This window comes from Pristiophorus japonicus, chromosome 2 (assembly GCF_044704955.1).
Source record: "Pristiophorus japonicus isolate sPriJap1 chromosome 2, sPriJap1.hap1, whole genome shotgun sequence".
In the NCBI taxonomy this organism is placed as follows: Eukaryota; Metazoa; Chordata; class Chondrichthyes; family Pristiophoridae; genus Pristiophorus; species Pristiophorus japonicus.
Genome location: NC_091978.1, coordinates 125822311 through 125836791, shown reverse-complemented (window position 1 = coordinate 125836791; position 14481 = coordinate 125822311). Strand labels below are relative to the sequence as shown.

The window sequence follows — 14481 nt, the reverse complement described above, 5'->3', positions numbered from 1 at the left end:
AAGTCCAGAACCAGGGGGCATAGTCTAAGGATAAGGGGTAAGCTATTTAGGACCGAGATGAGGAGAAACTTCTTCACTCAGAGCGTTGTGAGCATGTGGAATTCTCGACCACAGAAAGTTGTTGAGGCCAGTTGGTTAGATATATTCAAATGGGAGTTAGATGTGGCCCTTACGGCTAAAGGGATTAAGGGGTATGGAGAGAAAGCAGGAATGGGGTACTGAAGTGCATGGTTAGCCATGATCATATTGAATGATGGTGCAGGCTCGAAGGGCCGAATGGCCTACTCCTGCACCTATTTTCTATGTTTCTATGTAACCTACGTTTTTGTAACATATAATGATTTCCCCAGTCTTCTCCTGCCTAATTTAGCTCAAGTAGGTTATCGAAAGAGACAGAATCTGATCCCTTCAGTATTTTAGCTACTTTTATTGTTATCAAGTCATCTGTGGCTCAGTGGCAGCGCTCTCGCCTCGAGTCATAAGGTTGTGGTTTCAAGTCCCATTCCAGAGACCCGAGCACGTAATCTAGGCTAATACTTCAGTGCAGTACTGCAGTATCCTTCAATCAACATCACTAAAAAAGATTATCTGGTCATCATCACATTGCTGTTTGTAGGAGCTTGCTATGCGCAAACTGGCTGCTGTGTTTCATACATTACATCAATGACGACACTTCAAAAAGTACTTAATTGGCTATAAAGCACTTTGGGATGTCCGGTAGTCATGAAAGGTGCTATATAAATTCAAGTCTTTCTTTTTATTGTTGAGGTGCTGCACTGTCAGAGGTGCCGTCTTTCAGATGAGACGTTAAACCGAACTCCCGTCTGCCTTCTCAGGTGGACGTAAAACATCCGATGGCACTATTTGAAGAGGAGAAGGGGAGTTGTCCTAGTTTTCTAGCCAATATTTGTCAACAACACGTAAAACAGATAATTTGATCATTTATTTCATTGCTATTTGTGGGAGCTTGCAGTGTTCCAGTGACTACACTTCAAAAGTACTTCATTGGTTATAAAGTGGTTTGGGAAATCCTGAGGTTGTAAAAGGCATGATATAAATGCAAGTCTTTTTAAAAAAAATCACAAATCATATCTCCTCAAAGTCTAGGCTTTTCAAAAATAAAACAGAGATTCCTGGCAACGTCAAGGTGCTGCGCCGTGGCTTTCTGCACAGCGCATGCGCAGAACACTCCCGGGTCTTAAAATATTTATACGACCATCAGTAGAACTGCAATATTTGCTAGTTGGTAGCTGGCGTGCCTGGTTAATTGTACAATAGGTGCTCAGAATGATGTTAAAAGCTTGAATTATTATACAATATGTATTTGCAAACCATCATAAGAAACAGGTACAGATTTGCAATTGTATTGTATCAAAAAAGTTTGTGCACTGTTGATAGTTTTCATGAATAATAGAAACAAAGAAAATAGGTGCAGGAGGAGGCCATTCGGCCCTTCGAGCCTGCACCACCATTCAATAAGATCATGACTGATCATCACCTCAGTACCCCTTCCCTGGTTTCTCTCCATACCCCTTGATCCCTTTAGCCGTACGGGCCATAATCTAACTCCCTCTTGAATATATCCAACGAACTGGCATCAACAACTCTCTGCGGCAGAGAATTCCACAGGTTAACAACTCTGAGTGAAGAAGTTTCTCCTCATCTCGGTCCGAAAAGGCTTACCCCTTATCCTTAGACTGTGTCCCCTGGTTCTGGACTTCTCCAACATTGGGAACATTCTTCCTGCATCTAACCTGTCCAGTCCTGTCAGTATTTTATATGTTTCTATGAGATCCCCTCTCATTCTTCTAAACTCCAGTGAAGACAGGCCCAGTCGATCCAGTCTCTCCTCATATGTCAGTCCTGCCATCCCGGGAATGTGTCTTGCCATCCCTGGAATCAGTCTGGTGAACCTTCGCTGCACTCCCTCAATAGCAAGAATGTCCTTCCTCAGATTAAGAGATCAAACTGAACACAATATTCCAGGTGAGGCCTCACCAAAGCCCTGTACAACTGCAGTAAGACCTCCCTTCTCCTATACTCAAATCCCCTAGCTATGAAGGCCAACATGCCATTTGCCTTCTTCACCGCCTGCTGTACCTGCATGCCAACTTTCAACGACTGATGTACCATGACACCCAGGTCTCGTTGCACCTCCCCTTTTCCGAATCTGCCACCATTCAGATAATATTCTGCCTTCGTGTTTTTGCCACCAAAGTGGATAACCTCACATTTATCCATATTATACTGCATCTGCCATGCATTTGCCCACTCACCTAACTTGTCCAAGTCATCCTGTAGCCTCTTAGCATCCTCCTTGCAGCTCACACTGCCACCCAGCTTAGCATCATCTGCAAACTTGAATGATTTAGATGAAGGAATTGAGTGTAATATCTCCATGTATATTGTAAATAGCTGGGGTCCCAGCACTCAGCCCTGCGGCACCTCACTGTCTGCCATTCTGAAAAGGACCCGTTTATCACGATTTTCTGCTTCCTGTCTGCCAACCAGTTCTCTATCCATGTCAATACATTACCCCCAATACTATGTGCTTTAATTTTGCACACTAATCTCGTGTGGGACCTTGTCAAAAACCTTTTGAAAGTCCAAATACACCACATCCACTGGTTCTCCCCTGTCCACTCTACTAGTTACATCCTCAAAAAATTCTAGAAGATTTGTCAAGCATTGATTTCCCTTTCATAAACCCATGCTGACTTGGACTAATCCTGTCACTGCTTTCCAAATGCACTGTAATTTCATCTTTAATAATTGATTCCAACATTTTCCCCACCACTGATATCAGGCTAACCGGTCTATAATTACCCGTTTTCTCTCTCCCTCCTTTCTTAAAAAGTGGTGTTACATTAGCTACCCTCCAGTCCATAGGAACTGATCCAGAGTCCATAGACTGCTGGAAAATGATCACCAATGCATCCACTATTTCTAGGGCCACTTCCTTAAATACTCTGGGATGCAGACTATCAGTCCCTGGGGATTTATCGGCCTTCAATCCCATCAATTTCCCTAACACAATTTCCTTCAGTTCCTCCTTCTCACTGGACCCTCGGTCCCCTAGTTTTTCCGGAAAATTATTTGTGTCTTTCTTCGTGAAGACAGAACCAAAGTATTTGTTCAATTGGTCTTCCATTTCTTTGTTCCCATTATAAATTCACCTGCTTCTGACCGCAAGGGATCTACATTTGTCTTCTCTGATCTTTTTCTCTTCACATATCTATAGAAGCTTTTGCAGTCAGTTTTTCTGTTCCCAGCAAGCTTCCTCTCATACTCTATTTTCCCCCTCCTAATTAAACCCCTTGTCCTCCTCTGCTGAATTCTAAATTTCTCCCAGTCCTCAGGTTTGTTGCTTTTTCTGGCCCATTTATATGCCTCTTCCTTGGATTTAACACGATCCTTAATTTCCCTTGTTAGCCACGGTTGAGCCACCTTCCCCGTTTTATTTTTACTCCAGACCGCGATGTACAATTGTTGAAGTTCATCCATGTGATCTTTAAATGTTTGCCATTGCCTATCCACCGTCAACCCTTTAAGTATCATTCGCCAGTCTATTCTAGCCAATTCACATCTCATACCATCGAAGTTACATTTCCTTAAGTTCAGGACCCTAGTCTCTGAATTAACTGCGTCACTCTCCATCTTAATAAAGAATTCTATCATATTATGGTCACTCTTTCCCAAGGGGCCTCGCACAACAAAATTGCTAATTAGTCTTTTCTCATTACACACCACCCAGTCTAGGATGGCCAGCCCTCTATTTGGTTCCTCGACATCTTCGTCTTAAAAACTATCCCTAGTGCAACACCAGGAAATCCTTCTCCACCGTATTGCTACCAGTTTGGTTAGCCCAATCTATATGTAGATTAAAGTCGCCCATGATAACTGCTGTACCGTTATTGCATGCATCCCTAATTTCTTGTTTGATGCTGTCCCCAACCTCACTACTACTGTTTGGTGGTCTGTACACAACTCCCACTAGCGGTTTCTGCCCTTTGGGTAAATGGAACCACAATAACTACTTGCATTTCCTCCTTTCGCCCCCAACACCAATTCTATCATAATGGAACACTGTACAGTTTTAATTTATAAATATAACATAACCACGGCACATGATGCATTTACTATAGTAAGGACACATCTTTATTTACAGAACAGCATTGTTATCAGACTCCCATGGCGACAGAGATACTGCAATTGTTTTTGAAGTACAACAGCTCATCATTTTCAACCCAGCAAAAAATTAATCTGGTATCAATAAAATGAGTCTACAGCTTTAAAACTGTCTTAGGAATGTTAAACTTTTTTTTTAAATGAACATTTCTTTTTAAAGTTTTCCCAGACTAATTTTTTTTAAATTAAGAAGCGCGCGTTTCACTTCGTTTCCCCTTTAACCGCCGAGAAACCGTCGAGAATACTGGTACAAGATCCATTTTCTCGCTGGCGATTATTTTTAACTTAATTCTGGAAATTTTCGCCAGCGTTACTTGCAAAACATTAGCGTTTTTTCTGGGTGGGCAATCAGGCGTTGAGGGGCTGTCGGGAAAGTCTAGCCCTTTATTTTCTTCTTTCACAACACTCAGTCCTGCACTAATTGTTACAATGAAAAGTGTTTTCATTCACAAGCTTTCCACATCACTGTTGAAGACTGGTGTTTGAAGTATTGATACAGGATAATAATATTGGACACAATTCACTGTTCAGCAATGAACTCATTGAATGGTGGTGCAGGCTCGAAGGGCCGAATGGCCTACTCCTGCACCTATTTTCTATGTTTCTATATGCATTCGCAACTGCATTCACTAAAACGGTTCATTCTTGCTAACCATGGTTACACATTCAATCTTACAAAGCTCTTCAATCAAAACTATTAAGAGAACAGTTAAACACAATGGGGCTGACTTTGGTGTTTACTGATGGTCCGCCAAGTTCCCAGTGGTATCGTTGGCAGATCGTCTCGATGCAAGGCCTCAACTTTGGTCGTCTTCTTTTTGACGGTCTGCCAACGTTGTTTGAGCGTTGCGCAGTGGGCGGTCTCACAGAGTGCAGTCCGAGCTGGAGAAAGGCTTTCCTCCATCGATAGTATAGTAGGGCACTGCGCATGCGCAAATATTTTTCCTTCCAAACTTATGTTTCACCGCGATTTCGGGGTCAAGCATCACCTACGCATGCGCAGAGAGTGGCAGTGAGGAGAGACAGTGAGAAGGAGCAGTGAGATACTCGAAGGCTGCTGCTTTGGTTAATAATATAATCATATAATAAAAGTATATAATATCATAAAATATATCATAATAGTATAACATATATAAGATCATAATGGCAACCCTGAAGAAAAAGTTTAAGCGCAGGAATATTGAGAAGGATGGGAGGTTGAGGGTTCCGCCTTCGATGACCTGCCCTGGTGGAAAACATAACTCAGGAGGTACTCTGATTTACACAGGGTGGCCGTGGAAAGCCGCTCCCAAAGGTGTACAATAAAATATGGGCAGAGATCGGGGAGGCTGTTTCCTTAATAAGCACAATGGTACGGAGTGGAGACGCTGCCGCAAGAGATGGAATGAGCTAGTGAGGGTTGCAAAAGTAATGATTTTCTTTATGGAAGTGTGTGCATGCGGCGTGCAATGGTGAAGATATTTACTTTGATTTACTTTCATCTATGCAGAAGAGGAGATCGGCAATAGCAACTGATCAGCGGCGCACTGGGGGAGCACCCACCACGCAAAATTCCCTCAATGACATTGAGCTCCGTGCCCTGTCGCTTGTGGGAGATACCAACCGCGCCACCACCCAAATTGGAGCTGACCCACCCACCACAGAGGATGGTCAGTTCAATACAATCCCCGGTCTGTGTTGCGGGTGTGTAATGTATTATAATGTTGGTCCCATGTAATGCCATGTAACTTTATTGAACTGTAATGTTGGGCTCATGTGATGTACTGCAATGTTGGGGGATGTATTGTCTGTCTATGATATGTAATGCAATAATGCAGCAGTGATGGATATTTAAATAAGACTGCACTACATGACTGTACTCCACATGTAACCCTGACCCCACCCCTGGTGCCAAGCACTAATGTACTATTTTGTACTTCGAGTCGGAGGATTCAGACCACCCCTGTGCACATAGCGCAGAAGACCAACCCACTGCCTCCACCTCTGGCGTCACCCACCTGCTTTACGACTTTACCCCAAACAGAGAAGATGAAGACGAAGAGCAAGAGGAAAAGGACATCTTCCTCCAGCCAGTGGAGGTGGAGATTGATCTGGTGCCAGAGCAGGACATACCAACGACACCTGTCCCAGCTGCAACTTTGTCCAGCACCGAATCGGTCTTCCTCGGATTCCCCAATTGCTCCGAGGATTCTGCGGGAACAAGCCATGTGCAGCAGCAAGGCACCCCCCCCCCCCAGCATTACAGCGTCTTTATCGCAGCGACGGAGGTTGTTGCAGCAAAGGTCCGGTGGTGTTGCAAGACAGGCGCATACCAGGACATGGTGTGTCAGTCACACGACAGCGTGGATATAGGTCGCGAGCTGCTCACAGCCATGGCTACCATAGCAGCAAACATCACGGCGCTCAACCAACAATAGTCGGAGGACATGTCACGTTTCATCACCGTGATAGAGCGAAGCACCAACTCCATCGTTGGCATTCAGCAATCGATTGGACCGGAATATGGCACGGAACCCCACCAAGTCACAGTGGTCAGATCGATAGCACCCAAGGGTGTGGAGCTGCCAGCAGCTCTCACCCCTCAAGCTGTGCCTTCCACATCAGGAGATTCTCCCGAGCCCCCATTCATTGTGCTTGCAACGTCTCGCCCCAAACGACAGCAACAGCAGTCGGGGCGCACTGGTGGATGCCGGGCTCTTGGTGCCACCACAGGAAGGTCCATGGGCAGGGGCACTGGGAAGGGACGGGGTGGGGATAAGAAAGGTGGGGCAGTCCGCGGTCGGGGTCGTGGACAGTGATGTTTTCATGTACACTTAATTGTAAAATTGCTTTGTAAAATGTTTATTAAAGTTATAAAAAATTAAGTTTATTGAAAGTTGTTATTTAAAGTTGTAATGGTTTTTCAAAGTTACGTTTTACAAAGTTTTAAAATGCTTCTATATTTGTTTAGATTTCTACATAAACGTTTCAATTGATTTTAACCACTCTTGTACAGTGTCAAACTTTTGGGGTAGCGGTAACAGTCAGCAGGGTCCAACACACTGTCCAGAATAAGTTGAAGCACATTCAAGCAGAGCTTTCATTTATGAGCTGTTGGTGTAACAATTTTGCGGAAGCATACTCTCCTCGAGGCCTACGCTGTGGTGTTGGTGGGGGTGCCATGGCTTCATCGCCAAGCTCCTCTACCTCCCACGCCTTCATTTTCCTCCTCCTCCATCCCCTGCACTCTCTCATGTGCTCTCGCAGTTCCCTGTGGCAAGTCCTGTCCCCGCATGATGGCTAGATTATACAACATGTAGCACATCACTGTGAACTGAGCAATCTGCTCAGGGTGGTATTGCAGCCTACTTCCAGAGTGGTCCAAGCATCAAAAGCGCTGTTTCAGCACTCCAATTGTCCTTTCAATAATATTGCTTGCGGCTATATGGCTCTTGTAGCGCTGCTCGGCTTGTGTCCGAGGATTCCGGAGGGGCGTCATGAGCCAGATGGTAAGACTACCCGTTGTCCCCCAGCAACCAGCATTTACCTTGAGGTTCAGACTTCAACAGGTCGGACACAGTGCTCTCCCTTAAGATATGAGCATCATGGATGCTCCCTGGAAAGTTGGCATTTACAGCCACGATGCAGTGCAAGTGGTCACAGACCAGCTGCACGATGAGGGAGTGGAAACCCTTAATAGTTTTGATATGCCATTGCCTCCCGTAACAGTGCTCTCAGTGCAATATGGGGACAGTCTACAGCACCCTGAATCTTTGGGAAGCCAGCGATACGTGCTAAACCCAATGCACTCTCACTCTGTGCCTCCGCGGTCATTGGAAACTTTATAAAAATCCATTTTGCGTGCATATAGTGCATCGCTTACCTGACGAATGCTGGCATGCGCAGCGTGCTGGGATATGTAGCATATGTCCGCAGCTGATGACTGAAAAGAGCCGGCGCATAAAATGAAAGTGCCGCAGTAGCCTTCTCCTCAACTGAGAATGCAGTAATGTTGGAGGTGCTAGGCTGCAGGTCTGCCTCGAGGTGCTGGAAAATCTTATTTATGACCTCTTTTTTAAAGCACAGCCTTCTAACACAATGTCGCTCGGTCAGGTTCAAGTATGAGCGCTTGACACTGAAAATCCTTTGAGGGTAAGGCCTCCTCCTCCTCATTCTCCGACCTACTACATTACCCTGATAATTTTCTTCAATTAATCTTCTGCCATCTGTATCCTGCATTAGAAACGTTATAAGCAATACAGGCTGAGATAATGCAGGCCCCACTGTAATCGACAGAGATCTCCAATATACTCAGATAAACCCGATTTTTGAAATCTACTCCAAAAATGCCTTTGTTTCAAAATGACTATTTAAAATCACTTAAGTGTGAATCCAACTTCAGTGTTCTCTTGCCAATGGTGCTGCTTCTCCAATGTTCCCGAGTTTTCAAACAACTAAATGCACCCCAAAAAGCCTTCTTTGTTTTAAACTGACTATTTAAAGCCACTTACTCCAACTTCAGTGTTCTCCTTCAAATGCTGCTGCTTCTCCCGATATCCAAATGAACGCACCGCACACTGCCACCCACTTTACTAAGCATAAAAGACTGTTTTCCAGAACAGTATGCTTCAGGGTGATACGTCGACAATGAGTGACCAATGTTGGAGTTTTCGGCGGTATGTCGGGTCTTCAGTGTCAGCGGATGATGCGCATACCGCTCGGCGGTATGCCGGTCACCAAAGTCGCGCCGGGCAGTACGTCAGTGCTATGCAGCTGTTTTTCCACGAAAGTTCCAATTCTTGGTGGTATGCGGCTGTTCTGCGGGCGGTATGTCCAGCAGAGTCAGCCCAAATACCTAATGAACAGAAGAACTTAATGATGGCATAGTGCCATCACACTTTTGAGTCAATTTAAACTAACAGTTTCAATTAAAAATACTTAGAAGAAAATATTTTCATATAGACCAGGTAGGTCCCAGACTTGATCCCAGGCTAGTACTGAGTTAGATAATCTAAGTGTGGGCAGCACTAGGGGTTCTAAAGTTGGGTTAATTCCCTCTGGCGCTATGGAGGATGGGCCAAACTATCATTGGCATGGGTTTCTGTTGCTGATTGCTATCCAGTGATATCCATTGGAAGTGGATGTGTGGGGCCAGAATTCAGCTCAGCTATGATGTCCCAACCAAATGGCCCACCTGCATTCACTGCCCAGGCTCACATATTAAGAATAGCTACTTGTCAAGGGAGCTGGAAGGTTGCCATGGTCTGTGAGAAAATGTCCGGGGGGGTAGTGCGAGGGGGGAAAATAATGGGAATATCTTCAGCTGCTTCATCAATGACCTTCCCTCCATTATAAAAGGTCTGAAGTGGGGATGTTCGTTGATGATTGCAGTGTTCCATTTGCAACTCCTCAGAAAACGAAGCAGTCCATGCCCACATGCAGCAAGACCTGGACAACATTCAGGCGTGGGCTGATAAATAACAAGTAACATTCGCGCCACACAAGTGCCAGGTAATGACTATCTCCAACAAGAGAGAGTCTAACCACCACCCCTTGACATTCAACAGCATTACTATCGCCAAATCCCCCACCATCAACATCCTGGAGGGGGGGGTGCAGGGGGCACCACTGACCCAGAAACTTAACTGAACCAACCACATAAATACTGTGGCCACAAGAGCAGGTCAAAGGCTGGGTATTCTGTGGCGAGTGTCTCACCTCCTGATTCCCAAAGCCTCTCCACCATCCACATGGCACAAGTCAGGAGTGTAATGGAATACTCTCCACTTGCCTGGATGAATACAGCTCCACAACACTCAAGAAGCTCAACACCCTCCAGGACAAAGCAGCCTGCTTGATTGGCACCCCATCCACCATCTTAAACATTCACTCGCTCCACCACCAGCATACAGTGGCTGCAGTGTGCAGCATCTACAAAATGCACTGCAGCAACTCGTCAAGGCTTCTTCGACAGCACCTCCTAAACCCGGTGACCTCTACCACCTAGAAGGACAAGGGCAGCAGGCGCATGGGAAACCATCTCCTACAAGTGCCCCTCCAAGTTACATACCATCCTGACTTGGAAATATATCGCCATTCCTTTAGCGTCGCTGGGTCAAAATCCTGGTACTCACTCCCTAACAGCACTATGGGAGTACCTTCACCACACAAACTTCTTAAGGGCAATTAGGGATGGGCAATAAATGCTGGCCATGCCAGTGACACTCAAACGAATAAAAACATTTTTAATGAATGGCGAGAGATGCAATACCAAATGACAGATTGTTTGAAGTTGGTTTTAACACATTAAATGCACAATTGGCAAGAGATTTTCATGCTCAAGTTCAAAATCTAATGAGGACTGCTCCGACCTTTTATAATGCATTGTGGATAGTTGTTTTGCATACAATAAAATTTTGTTTTTAAACTTAAATTGTTTCTCAAGAACAGTTGAGTGACAACACAGGCAAATAGGCAGTTAAGTAACAAGTGTTTATATAGTGCTTTTAATTTGATGTTATACACGAAGGCTCTTCATTAGGTAGGGTGGGGGATGTGACCAATGGCAGAGTCAGAACTGATAGTCTATGAGAAGGCTTTTGAATTTGGGGACAGATGAGGAAAGTGGAAGAGTTTGACAAGAAGAATTCCAGAAATCAGGAGCTAGAATTTCTGGTGGCTTGGGATGGGGCGGTGGAGGGGGCAGCGGGTGGTGAGAGAGATGTGCATTAGGCTACAAACAGAAGAATGGAAAGTACCACTGGAGAAAGAAGGGTGGGGCAAGAACACTGATTGATTTGATAACAAGGACGGGGATTTTGAAATTAATTTATTGGTGGACATGGAGACAGTGGAATAAATTGGAGTGGGTATTAGGTGAGTGGGATTTATTGCAGGATAGGATGCGAGCAACAGAGTTTTTGATGAATTGGTGTATGTGTAGGATGACTCAGAGGTGGCTGGCGAAGAGAGCATTGGAGAAGCTGAGCCTGGAGGTAACGAATGATAGCATGAGAGCTTCAACGGTGATGAGACTGGTGTAGATACAGAGGCAGGCCGTATTAGAGGTGTAAATAGTCTTGGTGATGAACTTGATGCATGGTTATGAAGCTCAGCTGGAACAGCGAGGCTACACACCAGGAGCTCCTGTCGAAGCGAGCAGCTAGGGAGGGGAATGGAAATCAGACTAGGGTGTGAAGTTTGTAGCAGAGTAGAATGATTTTAATTTTACTAATGTGGTGCAGAAGAATATTCTTTCTCCTCCATGGGTTGATGTGAACATGGAGTGGTAGAATCTAGAATGAGTGTTACCATATATATGTGGAAGCTGGCTCCATGCTTGCAGATGAAGTTGCCAAGGGGCTGCATTTAGACAAAGAATAGGAAGGGCACAAGGATGGAATCTTGGGGTATGGTGGAGATGACCATTTGGACACTATGAAGAAATAATTGTAGGAGATGTGGCCAAGTGACATCACAGGTAACAGAACATTTTCCTGATCAAGCATCACAATTTGGAAAATATATATATTTTTTAATTCAGGATTAAATTTATAGGCTGTACTGCATGTGATGCTTTGACTTGTACTTTTTACAATTGGTGTGGGATTGAATATCCTGAACAGAGGCCAATTTTTTAAAATCAATATAATTCCGTAACCCAATCAGCTGATGAATAAACTATTTCTATTCAAAAGACAAAGCAATATTCCCTATTTATATTTCTCTTCCTTGACAGCCAAGGCAGCAATACAAAATCTGTGTCTGCTGTCTAATAAAAATGTATTCACATCAGGAAAAAAAAAATCAAAAACATACAATTATCTGCTCAGTTCATGGAATGCTTCATATTCTAGCTCAGTACCATATGGTTAAAGTACATTTGGAAACCCAATCACATTTGCGATTTAGGCAATATGTATCGGTATACATTACATGAAATTTCATTACAGGATAGCTGAAAGATTGATAAAACTGCCGTAGGCACACATCTACATTTGGTGTGGCTAAATTAATTTAACAATACTTTTTTCTCTAATTGGTTTCTGTATGTAATGTAGTGGTGTCACAATGTAATGAAACAATGATATATTATGTAATATTCAACATTGTGATATTCCCCCATTTTCCTACTTTTGTGTAACGTGATAAATGATGATGCACTATGAAATGAATATTCAACACACAATAATCATATTATCCATTGTCCTTCTACAGTGCTGCAGTAATCATAAAATACACCCAAGAGAGAAGGTTTGCTGAATCGCAGATCTAGATTTTCCAACACAGAAAATAAAAATGCAAAATAGTTATTTAAAAATGTCAAGATTATTGTTCACAAAATATATTTTAATAATTCTTAGACTTCTTTCTCCCCACAAATTTCGCCTTCTTCTCCCAAAGACAGCTGCTAATGCTGTGGTATGATTTTGATAGCTGTTCTCTGGTAATTTACCCAAAGTGACTATTCTTCATTTGTATGTCTGCACAGCAGGTATTGACCAGGGAGAGCATGATCCTGTCGTCACCCAATGTCAACATTTGCACATTGAAGTCACCCGGATAACAATCAGGAATAGGAACCTTGTCTACTTTCCCCTCCCTAACCTCGAGACACCAAGACCATTTGCAACATCCCACCACTACTCAAGCTGCGATTAATGCAAAGACCAAATATGGGAGCTTCCTGGTCCATAATGCTCAGTATCACATTGCATTTACCAACTGACAATGGGACCCAATGAGTAAAATCTATACAACAAAATTGTCAGTTTGGTTTAGTTGGTATCACTCAAGTCTCAGAGTTAAAAGGTTGTAGGTTCAAGTCACCATTAAAGTCCAACTCAACAGTAGCTTCCTCTCCAGGCCCAGGTCATGCATAATAAACAAGAGTAAGTCAGATTCTACAGTGAAGCGATGGGGCCAATTTTCCTTGTCCCCTCCCCCTTTCTGGTTGTTAGTCAGGTGGATGCACCTAAAATGCACTTGTCTTGAACCCATTTGTACTTTCAGTTGCAGGTCAGATATTCCCATCGCCTGAAAGGCCCGTAGCAGCAGTACTAGCTGCCCAAAAACAACAGCCAGGCGGCTACCAAAGTATGAAAGGTAAAAGAAAAGGCATCTATGTTTTTCAGCACTTATCTTTACTGAACACTCCCCCCAAATTTTCCAATCTGAGCAGGGTTGGGTACAAGGCCTAATTCTTCCGAGTTCCTTTCCGAATGAGCACCCACCATTTCAGCGTTTTTGCCACTTTGTGAAACAGGCCCATTTTTGCTACGGTTCATAAATTAAAAACCAAATTTTCCCCATTTACGATCACATTTAGTCACTTTGGTTGTTATTTAGCACCTTACTCTTAGAAATGTTTCAACTCTTCATATTCAATGAATAATTTAAGTGCAGTCACTTTTGTGTCATTGAAATGTCATTGACAAAATTCCATTCAGTTAATCAGGCTGATTATGTACAGTAACACTATTATTGATACTACCTAACTTAATCTCCTGAGGGAGATCAAATCACCAAACTTCCAAGAAGCTGAACGGCAAAAGGTAATCTTCAGAGTATCAGTCCAAAATTAAAACCAAGTGTAACAGCAAAACATCAGGGTACCACTCTAACATCATTCAACCCTGACTGGCTGCATTCCAAAAATGATATTCCGTCTTAAAAAGGCTGTTCCTATGGTGGATTGCAGGGCATTTGATTACAAGTTTAAGCATAGATATAGATAAATGTCAATGCTCTTCTCCATATTATGGGTCTAGCTCCTTTTAAAAATGAATTATGACATAGAATTAACTGATTTTTCCATCGAGAGTGTGTAAAGGCAAACAAACTTTGATGATTCAGTCTTTCAAGAATCTAAATTATGAGAAAAGAAAAAGATTGGGTTTGTTTTCAGTAGGTTCAATGCGCTTTTACTATTCTGAAACATTATGATTTAATTGGACTTATTCTACATTCACTTGTAACTTGGGAAAAACTCTTCCACAGGAGGGAGTCAGCTCTAAGAAGGCAGGACAGCTTAATTTATATGCACACGATTCCAGCATCGAATCTGCACAACCGTTTTCTTCTTATGACTTTGAATAGATTTGAGACTCGGATATATGCCAAGAACATAAGATTCATTTTTTTTTTATATTAAAAAGATACACGAAAAGAGCATTAGGATTTACCTGTTACTAGTCTGAATCTAATACCTCTTGCCCTACTCTCCCAATTGAATTTAAAGTAACATGCTAGATATACCGGTTGCATTCCCTTAACCTACCCTATATACACCACTATAAAATCACCTCTCAGATG

General features: G+C 43.3%; 1 protein-coding gene and 1 long non-coding RNA gene across 4 annotated transcripts in view; one reads left to right on the top strand and one right to left on the bottom strand.

Annotated features, from left to right (window-relative positions):
• ndufaf2 (NADH:ubiquinone oxidoreductase complex assembly factor 2) overlaps positions 1 to 14481 on the bottom strand; it is a 293251-nt gene that overhangs the window by 115121 nt on the left and 163649 nt on the right. The gene's annotated exons all lie outside the window — the stretch shown is intronic.
• Positions 5196 to 7052, top strand: LOC139232149 (uncharacterized). The gene is made up of 2 exons (XR_011588002.1): positions 5196 to 5279; positions 5678 to 7052. It is a non-coding gene; the product is annotated as an uncharacterized lncRNA (long non-coding RNA).